At 51.6% G+C, this 15,020-nt stretch overlaps 1 long non-coding RNA gene across 3 annotated transcripts in view; it reads left to right on the top strand.

Moving 5' to 3' along the window:
* Window positions 1–15,020, top strand: part of LOC131384272 (uncharacterized) — a 77,556-nt gene that overhangs the window by 46,363 nt on the left and 16,173 nt on the right. The gene's annotated exons all lie outside the window — the stretch shown is intronic.

The following is a 15,020-nucleotide window of genomic DNA, read 5'->3' as shown; positions in this document are numbered from 1 at the left end:
AAATAATGAATTATAAATAGGATTTCAACATCAGATATGTTAAAATATGAGAAACTGTGCACCTTAGAATTGTTGAAATACAGTGTTATCTCTAACCTTTGAAACATACCTCAAAGGAGGTATAATTGTACCATTTTACTTAATGAAAATGTTATCTTCATTAAGTAGTAGTAATAATTATAATATCTAACAATTACTGAGCCATTATTTGTGCCAGGAACAGTTACAAATACTTAGCATAGATTCTGAATTAGGCATCATAGTGATGTCCTGTGAGATAACTACTATATTCATCTCCACGTTATTGATGAGAAAATTGAGGCACAGAAAGGTTAAGTGATAGCTGGTAAGTGAAAGACTTTAATGTAGTATTCAAGCTCAAGTTGAACCGAATCCAAAAGCCAAGCACTTTCTAGTCAAATGGGCTACTCTTTTATTAGTATAGTGACTAATATGAGCTAATAAGTGTTGCACTTTCTTCAGGGGCAAATTAGATGTTTTGAAGGCAGAGGAAGAGCATGCTAGTTAATGTTTACAATTACATGAATCATGTATGTATGTCTTGAGATAGTGGGCTAAGCTTCCCTGAAAAGTTCTTTCAGTCTTGTAGGACTGCTCTACATTTGGCCTGTGCCAGTGATGTTCCAGAAGTGGTAGCTTTTCTGGCACATAGAAAGTGCCAGCTTAACATCTGTGACGGTGAAAACAGGGCACCTCTGATAAAGGTACATAGTGGCCAATTTTCTCAGCATGAGATGAATTTGGCTGAAATACACAGAATAAAAATGAATTTATCTCACCGAAATATAACTAGTTTGTGAAACCTGTGGAATGTGTATTTTGATTTTTTAGAACTTACAATTTCTTGGACTAATACTGATAGGTTATTCAATGCCAATAAGATGTTTTTGCAACTATTCTTCTCGACTTTGGTGCTGATCCAAATGTTGTAGATGTCTGTTGCAACACTGCTCTCCACAACGCTGTCTATAGTGAGAATATACAAATGATAGCAAAACTGCTTTCACACAACCCAGACATCGAAGTGAAAAACAAGGTAGAGATCAACCAATGTTATTTTCAAAATATTTGAAATCCATTTGTTTTAACATTGACATATGTAAGGGTCAGTTTTTCATATTTGGAAGCTCAAGCTCCCTGAGTGAAAATATTTTAAAATAACTGGGGTTTAAGCATCATTGTAACAAAGATTTGTTGGTTCAGAGTTCGAGGAGATCAGTAAAGAAAAGTAGGAGTCCAAGCCAGGTCTTGACATCTATTAGTTTTCTGCCCTGGGTGTGATTGATGAGCTCAGAAATAGGGGATAATCATGTTATCTAATTTGATGAATTAATTTATAAATAAATTTTATTATCAAATAGCCTAGATGTCCTGAATCACAAGCCACAAAAAAATGGAACATCTAATAACCAAAAGTAGGACTTAATAAGTTTCTGAAAACTACAACATTTGAATATTAGTTCCTATGAAGAAACACACATTGGTTTTTTTATAATATATCTTTTACTTTTTGTAGTTACAGGGTCTCCCTGTGTTGCCTAGGCTGGTCTTGAAGTATTGAGCCCAAGTGATCCTCCTGTCTCAGCCTCCCAAAGTGCTGGTATTACAGGCGAGTCACTGCACCTGGCCAACACATTGGGTTTTATTTGGGATTTTAAAATAGTTTCAGCTATAAGGTTCAAGATTAAGTATTCCATTACTATTTCTTTGAGCAGTTTTTCAAATGTTACGTTGTTAAAACTTTGTAATAACCTTCCGAAATAAGGCACTAAAACCCTCATTTTAGAAGAAGACATTGAGCCTAAGAGAAGCAACTTGTTGAAGAACAAATAGGTGTTGGTTACAGAACTCGAACTTACGAGATCAGGACATTTTCCATTATGTCAAGCTAACTCTAGTTAATTTCCTGAGGTATACTGCCCTGAATTCATGAGTATTTCACTTTACTTTCTTCTTTAATTTGAAGCTTAATAAGCGCATAGAGCTAATAAATTAGAAGTCTGTGGAATAAGTAGATTTCTGATATTACCCTGACACTGTCTGAAATACCCTAGGAATTTAACACATTGGGTAAATTTTTAATATCAGTGTTGAAATAATACTTCAATTTACTACATATTTGATACGTAGCATTTACCAAGAATGTTTGGAATCTGAAATAAAGATACTAAAAGTCCTCAAAACAGCAATCCAGGTAAGACTTTTAATACTAAGCTACTCTTGGTGGTGCTAGCATAAGATTATGGAGTTTCGATCACAAAAAAGAAATTTAGTGTGTCAGTGGTATGTCTATGTGGCTGTGCGTGTGTGTGTAAATATGTTTGTATTTATATAAAATTTTTTCTTTGAATAGTTTAGTATTCACAGTTAAGAATTTAGTTGTAGATAGTTTATAATCTCAAAACCTATTGTCTTAAAAACAATCCTTTATTGAATTTTGTTGCCTACAATTTTAAAAAATATTTTTGAATAAATAATTTTAAGTAAGTGAGTTATATTTTTCCTCTACAGGCATGTTATAACGAATGAGGTTTGTGAATACATTATGATTCCTGTGATGAGCTTAGAATGATTATTTCTACTTTTGGATCTGGGGAAATGATAAAGATCCAAATAAAATTGTGTTTCTCCAGTGAGAAGAAACAATGGCCATGGATAGGGAGCCAGCCAGGTTTCCTGCAGAGATTCATGGGAAGCTTTTGAGCAGGAGAGTCAGAAGATGAGCAGTCAGTATTAGGGCATTCTGGTCATGGCGCGATGCAGGGATTGGCTAGCTATTCCTGTAAAGGGCCAGGTGGAAAACGCTCATAGGTATCGTGGTCGCCATTGTGTCTGCTGAAGCCTGCCATAGCAGCATGAAAGCAGTCAGAGATGACACGTAAGCAAATAGTCCTGACCGCCTCTGATAAAGCGTCCATTCTGGAAGCATTTAATAGACTTAACAACCTTTCAAACTGCATGGCATTTCTTTCTCGGGTCCCCTTTGGAGAATGTTTCTGGCGGCTTACAAGGACTGTCTCCAACATGCTTGGGCTCTCTTAACTTTCCTAGGATCCTGAATACGGCATCCCCAATTTGGCCTTAGGGCTCCGGGAAGTATCGGCCTTACTGTGTCCCCACTAACCCCGGTCCCATCTTGTCATGATCACTCACTGGAGAAGAGAGGAGGTGCTGGAGTGAATGGGGTCAGGGGAGGCCCGTTCATCCCTGGGAGCCCGGAATGAACTGGTGTTACCGTGTACCCTGGCCTTGCCTACATCCCTGGTCTAACAGTCGTGTGTTAGCCTGGGATCAGCCTTTGTCTCGGTGCTATGGATCTGTTGCACCTGCGGCCTTGGTCTGGTCTCTGTCCTTGTCTCCGTGACGTGAGAGTGACTGTGGCTGAGAGCATTCCAGCAAGACAATGATAATCTCCGCTGTCTGATTCCTGTTTCCTAGATTCTCATACTAGATGAGGAGCCTGTTTTTCAGCTAGCTGCTGCAAGGGGGCTGGAAATTTCTCCCTTCAGATAGGACCTAGAAGGCCTGGAAGCATCTGGAGAAGGGCGTGCCTGTGAGTAGAGAAACAGGCTACAGGCTGAAGCAGGAGGAAGTGAGAGAGGAAGACTCACGGAAAGCCTTGTTGCGCTCGCCAAAGGAGCTGCCCTCACACTCAAGAGGGCCATGTTTAATGCCTACCTGAAGAAAGGTAGTAACCTCTGGAGCACCTGTGGCTTGGGGTGAAAATGCGCCTGGTGTGAAGGAAGAATCTTCGCTCTTCCCAGAGGGGCGCTGACTGGAAATAAGCAAGTAGATGGGGTCCCAAAGGGCCACAGAATGAGGCCCTATGCAGGCGGCAGGACAGACTGCCCAAAAAGCCCCCTGAGAAGTTGGCCCTGGCGTGTAAGAGGAAGGCAAGGTGAAGAGCAGGAGTGAAAGCTGCTTCAACACTTTGGAGCAGGAAGGAACGCAAGCAAGATACAGTTGGAAGAGGGCGAAGGGGGCAACCTAAGGGATGGAGTGCAGGGTTTGACCTTTGACTTGGAGTCTCCTCCATTGGCAGGCTTTGGGGGTGGCATCGTTGCCTCTCCACTGATCCTTCCCTTGGGCAGGGCTGTTGACTGGCGCCGCGGCCTGTCAGCCTGTGGGCGGGGGGTGTGACAGCTGCAGTGCCATACCTGGAGCCTTAGGTGTGCTCACTTGAGGTGTACATCCTCTACCCGTCGAGTGTTCTCAGAGGAAGGGGATGGAGCTGCTCAACCCCGCCGGTGTAGCTGTCAGGGGATCCTGTGTGAGCCCACCCACCTGACTCCTGGGATCTTAGGGGGAGGCTGCTGATATCCACCTTCCTGCGCTTCCGTCCATTGGGAGCCTGCCCTTCCTTGGCACTGGCTGGTCGTGAGTGGTTTTCCTCCATAGATAGGGTTCAAGAACAGCCCGACAGTCACCTCATGGTCGTCTGACATTCCTGATGGAGGTAGGGGGACCCCCTGGTACCATGCTCACGTCACACCAGCTACTGTGAGTGACAGGAACGTCTGACAGGATTGCATGTTTGGCAGAATAAACACCTGCCAGATCAGACGTGAACGTGTGGCAGAAGGCCCATCCAGGAAGATTTGCACACTGGGAAGAAGGAAGACCTGAGAACGTTGGACGGACAGCAGAAGGAGTGCCTTGGGAGATTGCCCGGTGGGCGGCGGTAGCATCTGAGAGGATTGTGGGGTGGGCGGGAGGACAAGCTGGGAAGGATGCAAGGCCTGGGGAGGCAACATATGAAGACAATTAAATATGTGGCAGGAGAAACACCTGAGAAGATGGGATGCTTGTCAGGGGGAACAAGGGACAGAGTGGAGTGTTTTGGAGAAGGGATGCTTAGGTAGATTGCACGTGTGGCGGAAGGTACACATGAGAAGGGTGAATGGCGGACAGCAGAAAAGTTGCAGCCGATGGCATGGCAGTGGGGAGGAAAACGTAGGAAGCGTGGAAGTGCATGGCCTGCGAAAGAAGCATCTGAAGAGGTAGCATGTCTGGGAGAGGACACATCAGGCAAGATTCCACGTTTGGCAGTGGGTCCGTGAGCGGAGGCAGATGCGTATGGGCCTGCAGCAATCTCGGTTCCTGCCTCTTGAGAAGAAAGTCATTGACCGAGGGGCACAAGGCAGAGGGAGAGACCGAGGCACGCTAAGAGCAGGGGCAAAAGTTCCTGAAATGGTATCGTGGCAGGAGCCAAAGGAAGTCAAGGAGGCTTGGAAGAGGCCCAGGTGGGCAGTGACCTGAGAGGTGGAGTGCAGGGCTTGACCTTGGACTCAGGGTCTCCCCCATTGGCGGCGTCGCTGCCAGTCCCCTGATGCTTCCCTTGGCGGGGAAGGGGGGTGCTGTGCACTGGCTCAGTGGCCTGTCAGCACCTTGTGGGGGGGGTGGGGGTGGCGGCGCAGGTGCCATGTGCTCACTGGAGTTGTTCGCGTGCTCACTTGAGGCATTCCTCCTGTAAGCAGAGGAATGTGCCCAGGAGTAAAGGTCCTAGAGCAGTGAACCTCCCGCCAGTTTGCCTCTCAGAGTACGTACCAGAGCCCACTCGCCTGACACCTGAGGTCTGCCGGAGAGGCTTCCGGCGTTCCTGACAGCTGTAGGGAGTGGGGGGGGGGGGGGGGGCCTTTCCCTGGCGCCGCGTGTGACCAGTGATTTCTCTAAAGAGTCCACTTCACGACCACCTGACCATCACCTCGCGGCCACCTGATGTTTTCTGGTGGTGGGGAACCCTCTTGGGCCCCACTCTGCACGTGTGACTGAGAGGGACATCTGACAGGATTGAATGTATGGCAGAAGATCATCCAATGAGATGGAGTGGGAAAGGAACATCTGACAGCCCTGAGCGTCTGGCAGAGGGAACATCTAAGCAGACTGCAGTGTTTTTGGAAGGAATGGCTATGAATATCTCACGGTCAGCAGGAGGAAACCTTAGGGTAGGAAGATTGCAGGGGGGCTGGCGGGGCAAGGGAACCCATGAGAAGACTGTGGGATCGGCAGTTGGATGCTTTAGGCAGATTGCAAGGCCTGCCCGAGAGACATCTGGGAAGAGGAAGTATTGGGCCCACAGTGCGCCGGACAATACTGAGCACTTCTCTGGGGAAGGAGTGGACACAATTGGCTGTTTGGCAGAAGGAACACTCAGGTAGATTGCACGTTTGGCAGAAGGCCCAAGTGCGAAGATGACATGGTCGACAGCAGAAACCCTTAAGCAGGTCACATGGTGGGCAGAAGGAACCTCTGAGCAGATTCCATGGTGGGCATACAGAATGCCTAGGAAGAGTGTGTGGCGTTCAAAGGAAACATCTGGAAAGAGGGAACATTTGGGAGAGAAAACATCCACCAAGATGGAGCGTTTGGCAGTAGGGAAGGCAGCAGCAGTGGATCCGTAGGGGCCTACGTGCAGTAATCCAAGCTTTCGCCTCGTCAGAGGGAGTTTGACTGAGGGGCATGAGAGAGACCAAGGCCAGTTTGAGCATGGGAGTGCCTGTCTCCCAGATAGTACCGGAGCAGAAAGGCGAAGCAGTAAGGTATACTTAGAAGAGGGCCACATGGGCAACTGGAGAGGTCAGGGGCATGCTTCGTTCGACCTTTGAGGTGAGGTCTCACACACTGGCAGGCTTCCAGGACCCAGGGGGTGCATCGCTTTCTCCCCTGAGCCTTTTCGCAGGGCAGGCCGTCCACATGGGTGGTGGCCTGTTGGCACTTGGGAGGGACCGAAGGCGTGGCGTGTTTCCTGGAGTCACGGGGGCGCTCACTTGAGGCGTGCCTCCCTCCGCAGTCAGATGTTGCCCAGGGAGGGCCATAGGACAGTGAAACCTGGCCGGTTTGCCTGTGAGTACGCAAGTGTGAGCCCCCTCACCAGCCCCCTGAGATCTTCTCAGGGAGCTGCTAATAGCCACCCTCTGGGGTTTCTGTCTGTCTGGGGGACTGCCTGTCCCTGGCGCCGGCTCCCGGCAATCATTTGTTATTTGAGAGAGGTAGTTTAACGGCGGCCTGACCCGTCACCTCCTGGTCGCCTGACATGTCTAATGGGGTGTGGGTGTGGCCCTCTCCTGTGCTGCTCCTGTCTGACTAGCCACCCACGGTAACACAGAAACATCTGGCAGGATGGAATGGTTGGCAGAAGACACATCTGACGAGATCGAATGTTTTGCAGAAGAGCCATGTGACCAGATCCCTGGTTTGGCAGAGGAGACATGTGAGAAGATGGAACGTTTTGGCTGAGGAGACATCTGGCAGGGTGGAACAGAGAGAATAGGTGTGGCAGAGAGAACGTCTGAGAAGGTCGCAGGATTCGCAGAAGGAGCATCGGGAGAAGATTGCCTTTTTGCCTGAAGGAACGGCAAGTTCCAAAGGTCAGAGGCTCGTGTGAACTGTCAGGTCCAGGAGCAGCTGTTTTGCTGGTGGCAAGAGTGTGGTACGGGAGTGGTTGGGCGTGGTTTGAATGTCTAGAAAAGGCGAGCTGAGGGTAGATTTTTGAACACTCCAGAGCAGAAGGGCTAGAGGATATATTCTGTGGGCTACAGCCACATTCTCAGGATGCTCGTGGCTGTAAATAGTAGATGACTCAAGTAAGAGCGGCTGAAGCCATAGGCACCAGAGTTGTGTCAGCATCGTCATGTCACGCTCACGTTTTCCCTTCCAGCCGTGCTGTGGGCAGTGTTTAGTTCATGTCTACTTTCCTGGCGGGCCGAGTAGCAACAGCTGCAGTCGGTGTGTTCTCTGAAGGCAGTATCTGAAGGGTGGAGGGTTTGCTCTTCCCAGGTGTCTTTTGAAGAGGCAGTCAAGTCAGCAGCTCACAGTGACCTTCTGGTAACATTGTATGGGCTGGGTTACAGCACATGTCCACTGCTAAGCTGGTCACTGGGGAAAAGCATGTGATTGCTCTGATGAGCTTAGAATGATCATTCCTCCTTTGGGAGCTGGGGTGGGTTGAGGGAACGATAAAGATCCCGATAACCTTGCATTTCACCAGTGAGAAAGAAGAAAGAAAGGCCATGGATAGGGAGCCAGCCAGGTTTCCTGCAGAGATTCACAGGATGCTTTTGAGCAGGGGAGTCAGAAGATGAGCGGTATTAGGGCTTTCCAATCACGGCGTGACACAGGGATTGGCCAGCTCTTCCTGTAAAGGGCCAGGTGGGAAATGCTCGTAGGCCCCGTGGTCTCCGTCATGTCTGCTGAAGCCTGCTGTAGTAGTGTGGAAGCAGTCAGAGATGACATGTAAGCAAATGGTCCCGACCGGCCTCCAGTAAAATGTTGATTCCAGAAGCATTTAACAGATCTAACAACCTTTCAAACCGCATGGCGTTTCTTTCCCGGATCCCGTTTTGGGAATGTTTCTGGTGGCTTACAAGGACGTCCGTCTCCAACATGCTTAGGCTCTCTTAACTTTCCCAGGATCCTGAGTAGGGCATCCGCCGTTCGTTCTTAGGGCTCCGGGATGTCTCGGTCTTACCATGTCCCTGTCAACCCTGGTCCCATCTCATCACGATCACCCACCGGAGAAGAGAGGAGGTGCTGGAGTGAACAGGGTCGAGGGAGCCCCGTTCATCCCCGGGGTCCCAGAATGAACCAGTGTTACCATGTACCCCTGCCCTTGCTTTCCTCCCTGCTCTAATGGCCGTGTGTTAGCCTGGGATCAGTTTTGGTCTGGGTGCTATGGATCTGTTGTGTCTGTGGCCTTGGTCCGGCCTCTGTCCTTGTCTGTGAAATGAGAGTGACTTTGGCTGAGAGTGTTCCAGCAAGACAATGATGATCTCCACTGTCTGATTCCCACTTCCCAGGTTCTCACAGTAGACGAGGAGCCTGTTTTTCAGCTAGCTGCTGCAAGGGGGCTGGAAATTTCTCCCTTCAGAGCAGACCTGGAAGGCTTGGAAGCATCTGGAGAAGGGCGTGGCCATGATTAGAGAAATCGAGGCTACAGGCAGAAGTGGGAGGAAGCGAGAGAGGAAGATTCATGGAAAGCCTTGATGCGCTCGCCAAAAGAGCTGCCCTCAGACTTGAGAGGGCCACATTCAATGCCTACCTGATATAAGGTAGTCACCTCTGGAGCACTTGTGGCCTGGGGTGAAAATGTAGCTGGGGTGAAGGAATAATCTTCCCTGTTCCCAGAGGGGAGCTGACTGGAAACGAGCATGAAGGTGGGGTCCCTAAAGGGCCACAGAACGAGGCCGTATGCAGGTGTTGGTACAGACTGCCCCAAAAGTCCCCTGAGAAGTTGGTCCTGGGGCGTAAGAGGAAGGCATGTTGAAGAGCAGGAGTGAAAGCTGCTTCAGCACTTTGGAGCAGGAAGGAAAGGAAGCGAGATACAGTTGGAAGAGGGCGAAGTGGGCAACCTGAGGGATGGAGTGCAGGGTTTGACCTTCAATTCTGGGTCTCCTCTGTTAGCAGGCTTCTGGGGTGGCGTCTTTGCCTCTCCGCCGATCCTTCCTTTGGGTGGGGCTGTCGACTGGCGCCGCAGCCTGTCAGACTGTGGGCGGGGGGCATTGCAGGCACAGTGCGGTTCCTAGAGTCTTAGGCGTGCTCACTTGAGATGTTCTTCCCCTACCCGTCGACTGATCTCAGAGGAAGGAGATGGAGCTGCTCAACCCCACCAGTGTGGCTGTCAGGGTGTCCTGCCTTAGCCCACGTGCCCGACTCCTGGGATCTTGTAGGGAGGCTGCTGATGTCCACCTTCCAGTGCTTCCGTCCATCAGGAGCCTGCCTTCCTTGGCTCTGGCCGGCAGTGAGCAGTTGTCCTCCATAGATAGGGTTCGAGTACCGCCCAACTGTCACCACATGGTCGTCTGACATTCCTGGTGGTGGTAGGGGGACCCCCTGGTGCCATGCTCACGTCAGACCAGGTACCTCGAGTGACAGGAACGTCTGACAGGATTGCACGTGTGGCAGAAGAGCATCCGAGAGGGATGAAGGTTTGGCAGAAGAAACACTTGCCAGATCAGACGTGAATGTGTGGGAGAAGGCCCATCTGGGAAGATTGCACACTGGGCAGAAGGAAGACCTAAAAACGTTGCACGGACAGCAGAAGGAGTGCCTCGGGAGATTGCCTGGTGGGCGGCGGTAGCATCTGAGAGGATTGCGGGGTGGGCGGGAGGACGAGCTGGGAAGGATGCAAGGCCTGGGGAGGAAACATGTGAAGACGATTAAATATGTGGCAGGAGAAACACCTGAGAAGATGGAATGCTTGGCAAGGGGAACAAGGCACAGAGTGGAGTGTTTGAGAGAAGGGACGCTTAGGGAGATTGCATGTGTGGCGGAAGGAACACGTGAGAAGGTTGCCATAGCGGACAGCAGAAAAAATTGCAGCCGATGGCATGGTGGTGGGGAGATAAACGTAGGAAGTTTGCAAGTGTGTAGCCTGCGAAAGAAGCATCTGAAGAGATGGCATGTCTGGCAGAGGACACATTGGGCAAGATTCCACGTTTGGTAGCGGGCCGTGAGTGGCGGCAGACGCATATGGGCCTGCCGTAACCTCAGTTCCTGCCTCCTGAGAAGAAAGACATCGAGGGGCACACGGCAGAGTGAGAGACCGAGGCACGCGTTAGAGCAGGGGCGAAAGTTCCTGAAACGGTATCATGGCAGGAGCCAAAGGAAGTCAAGGAGGCTTGGAAGAGGCCCTGGTGGGCGGCGACCTGAGAGGTGGAATGCAGGACTGGACCTTGGACTCGGGGTCTCCCGCGTCGGCGGCATTGCTGCCTGTCCCCTGATGCTTCCCTTGGTGGGGAAGAGGGCGCTGTTCACTGGCACAGTGGCCTGTCACCACCTCGTGGGGTGGCAGAAGCGCCGTGTGCTTATTGGAGCTGTTTGCATGCTCCCTTGAGGCGTTCCTCCCACAAGCAGACGAAATGTGCCCAGTGGAAAACATCCTAGAGCACTGAACCTCCCACTAGTTTGCCTCTCAGGGCGCATGCGTGAGCCCACTCGCCCAATTCCAGAGGTGTGCCGGGGAGGCTTCTGACGTTCGTGCCTGCTGTAGGAGGTGGGGGGACTGCCTTTCCCTGGCGCTGCCTGTGATCAGTGATTTCTCTAGACAGTCTGCTTCGTGACCACCGGGCCATCACCTCTCGGCCGCCTGACGTTTACTGGTGGTGGGGAACCCTCTTGGGCCCCGCTCCACACGTGTGACTGAGAGGGACACCTGACAGGATTGAACGCATGGCAGATCATCAGACGAGATGGAGTGTCTGGTGGAAGGAACATCTGACAGCCCTGAGCGTGTGGCAGAGGGAACATCTAGGCAGACTGCAGCGATTTCAGAAGGAACGACTGAGAACATCGCATGGTTAGCAGGAGGAAACCTTAGGGTAGGGAGATTGCAGGGGGGCTGGCGGGGCAAGGGAACCCGTGAGAAGACTGCAGGATCGGCAGTTGGATGCCCTAGGGAGATTGCAAAGTCTGCCTAAGAGACATCTGGGAAGAGGAAGTATTGGGCCCACAGTGCGCCAGACAAGACTGAGCGCTTGTCAGGGGAAGAAGTGGACACAACTGGCTGGCGGAAGGAACACTCAGGTAGATTGCACGTTTGGCAGAAGGCCCAAGTGCGAAGATGACATGGTAGACAGCAGAAACCCTTAAGCAGGTCGCACGTTGGGCAGAAGGAACCTCTGAGCAGATTCCACGGTGGGCAGACGGAACGCCTAGGAAGAGTGTGTGGCGTTCAAAGGAAACATCTGGAAAGAGGGAACATTTGGGAGAGAAAACATCCGCCAAGATGGACCGTTTGGCGGTAGGGATGTCCGCGGCAGCGGATCCATAGGGGCCTGCACGCAGCAACCCGAGCTCTCGCCTCGTCAGAGGGAGTTCAACTGAGGGGCGTGAGGCGGAGTGAAAGAGACCAAGGCCACTTTGAGCGCGGGAGTGCAGGTCTCCCAGATAGCACCGGAGTAGAAAGGCGAGGCAGTAAGATATGCTTGGAAGAGGGCCATGTGGGCAACCGGAGAGGTCAAGGGCACACTTTGCTCGACCTTTGAGGTGAGGTCTCACACATTGGCAGGCTTCCAAGAGCCAGGGGTTGCATCGCTTCCTCCCCTGAGCCTTTTCGCGGGGTGGGCTGTCCACACGGGCGGTGGCCTGTTAGCACTTGGGAGGGACCGAAGGCGTGGCGTGTTTCCTGGAGTCACAGGGGCACTCACTTGAGGCGTGCCTCCCTCCGCAGTCGGATGTTGCCCAGGGAGGGTCATAGGACAGTGAAACCCGGCCGGTTTCCCTGTGAGTACGCAAGTGTGAGCCCCCTCACCAGCCCCCTGAGATCTTCTCAGGGAGCTGCTGCTAATCGCCACCCTCTGGGGTTTCTGTCTGTCTGGGGGACTGCCTGTCCCTGGCGCCGGCTCCCGGCAATCATTTGTTATTTGAGAGAGGCAGTTTAACGGCGGCCTGACCCGTCACCTCCTGGTCGCCTGACGTGTCTGGTGGAGTGTGGGCGTGGACCTGTCCTGCACTGCTCCTGTCTGACTAGCCACCCACGGTAACACAGAAACATCTGGCAGGATGGAATGGTTGGCGGAAGACACATCTGACGAGATCGAATGCTTTGCAGAAGAGCCATGTGACCGGATCCCTGGTTTGGCAGAGGAGACATGCGAGAAGACAGAACGTTTTGGCCTAAGAGACATCTGACAGAGTGGAACGGAGAGAACAGGTATGGTAGAGAGAGCTTCTGAGAAAGTCGCAGGATTCGCAGAAGGAGCATCGGGAGAAGATTTCCTGTTTGCCGAAGGAACGGCAAGTTCCGAAGGTCAGAGGCTCGCGTGAACTCTGTCGGGTTCGGGAGCAGCTCAGTGTTGCTGGTGGCAAGAGTGTGGTACGGGAGTGGTTGGGCGTGGTTTGAATGTGTAGAAAAGGCGAGCTGAGGGTAGATTTTTGAACAGTCCAGAGCAAGAGGGCTAGAGGATATATTCTGTGGGCTACAGCCACATTCTCAGGATGCTGGTGGCTGTAAATAGTAGATGACCCAAGTAAGAGTGGCTGAAGCCATACGCACCAGAGTTGTGTCAGCATCGTCTTGTCACGCTCACATTTTCCCTTCCAGCCGTGCTGTGGGCAGTGTTTAGTTCATGTCTGCTTTCCCGGCGGGCTGAGTAGCAACAGCTGCAGTCGGTGTGTTCTCTGAAGGCAGTATCTGAAGGGTGGAGGGGTTGCTCTTCTTCCCAGGTGTCTTTTGAAGAGGCAGTCAAGTCAGCAGTTTGCAGTGACCTTCTGGCAACATCATATGGGCTGGGTTACAGCACAAGCCCACTGCTAAGCTGGTCACTGGGGAAGACCATGTGATTCCTGTGATGAGCTTAGAATGATCATTCCTCCTTCAGGAGCTGGGGTGGGTTGAGGGAACGATAAAGATCCTGATAACCTTGCGTTTCTCCAGCGAGAAGGAAGAAAGAAATTCCGTGGATAGGGAGCCAACCAGGTTTCCTGCAGAGATTCACGGGACGCTTTTGAGCAGGGTAGTCAGAAGATGAGCGGTGAGTATTAAGGCATTCCAGTCATGGCATGACGCAGGGATTGGCCAGCTTTCTTGTAAAGGGCCAGGTGGGAAACGCTTGTAGGCCCCGTGGTCGCCGTCATATCTGCTGAAGCCTGCTGTAGTAGCGTGGAAGCAGTCAGAGATGACACATAAGCAAATGGTCCTGACTGGCCTCCGGTAAAGCGTCGATTCCAGAAGCATTTAACAGACCTAACAACCTTTCAAACTGCACGGTGTTTCTTTCCCGGGTCCTGTTTCAGGAATGTTTCTGGTGGCTTACAAGGACTGTGTCCAACGTGCTTGGGCTCTCTTATCTTTCCCAGGAGCCTGAATAGGACATCCCCTATTCGTCCTTAGGGCTCTGGGATGTCTCGGTCTTACTGTGTCCCTGCCAACCCAGGTGCCATCTCGTCACGATCAGCCACTGGAGAAGAGAGGAGGTGCTGGAGTGAACCGGTTCGGGGAAAGCCCCGTTCATCCCTGGGGTCCCGGAATGAACCAGTGTTACCATGTGCCCCTGCCCTTGCCGTCCTCCCTGCTCTAACGGCCGTGTGTTAGCCTGGGATCAGCCTTGGTCTGAGTGCTACGGGTCTGTTGCGCCTGTGGCCTTGGTCGGGCCTCTGTCCTTGTCTCTTTGACGTGAGAGTGACTGTGGGTGAGAGCGTTCCAGCAACACAATGATGATCTCTGCTGTCTGATTCCCGCTTCCCAGGTTCTCACAGTAGACGAGGAGCCTGTTTTTCAGCTAGCTGCCGCAAGGGGGCTGGACATTTCTCCCTTCAAATGGGACCTGGAAGGCCTGGAAGCATCTGGAGAAGGGTGTGGCTGTGAGTAGAGAAACAGAGGCTACAGGCTGAGGCAGGAGGAAGCGAGAGAGGAAGACTCACGGAAGACCTTGCTGCGCTGTCCAAAAGAGCCGCCCTTTTCACGTGGTGTGCTGTCCACATTGGCTGTGTCCTGTTGACAGCTGGGAGGGGCCGTAGGCATGGCGTTTTTCCTGCAGTTGCAGGCGCTCTCACTTGAGGCGTGTCTTTTTCGGCAGTAGGATGTTGCCTGGGGAAGGTCATAGGGTAGTGAAACCTGGCCGGTATTCCTGTGAGGAGGTGTGTGTAAGCTCCTTCGCCCGCCTCCTGATACCTTCTTGGGGAACTCTCATCACCACCTTCTGGGATTTCTGTCTGTTGGGGGCACTGCCGTCCCTGGCGCCCCCTCGCAGCCGTCATTTCTTATTTGAGAAAGGCAATTTAACGACGGCCTGCCCCGTCACTTCCTGGTCACCTGACATATCTGGTGGGGTGTGGGCTAGACCCTTTCATGTGCTGCTCCTGTGTGTCCAGCCATCCACAGTAACACGGAAACATTTGGCAGGATGGAATGGTTGGTGGAAGACACTTCTGACGAGGTCAAATGTTTTGCAGAAGAGCCGTGTGATCGGATCCCTGGTTTGGCAGAGTAGACATGTGAGAAGACTGAAAGTTTCATCATTGAAACCTCTTAAAGGTGGAATGTATGGCAGAAAGAACGTCTG

This window comes from Hylobates moloch, unplaced genomic scaffold, assembly GCF_009828535.3.
Source record: "Hylobates moloch isolate HMO894 unplaced genomic scaffold, HMol_V3 SCAFFOLD_9, whole genome shotgun sequence".
In the NCBI taxonomy this organism is placed as follows: Eukaryota; Metazoa; Chordata; class Mammalia; order Primates; family Hylobatidae; genus Hylobates; species Hylobates moloch.
Note: the sequence above shows the minus strand (reverse complement) of the source record. Positions and strands in the feature narration are given on the sequence as shown.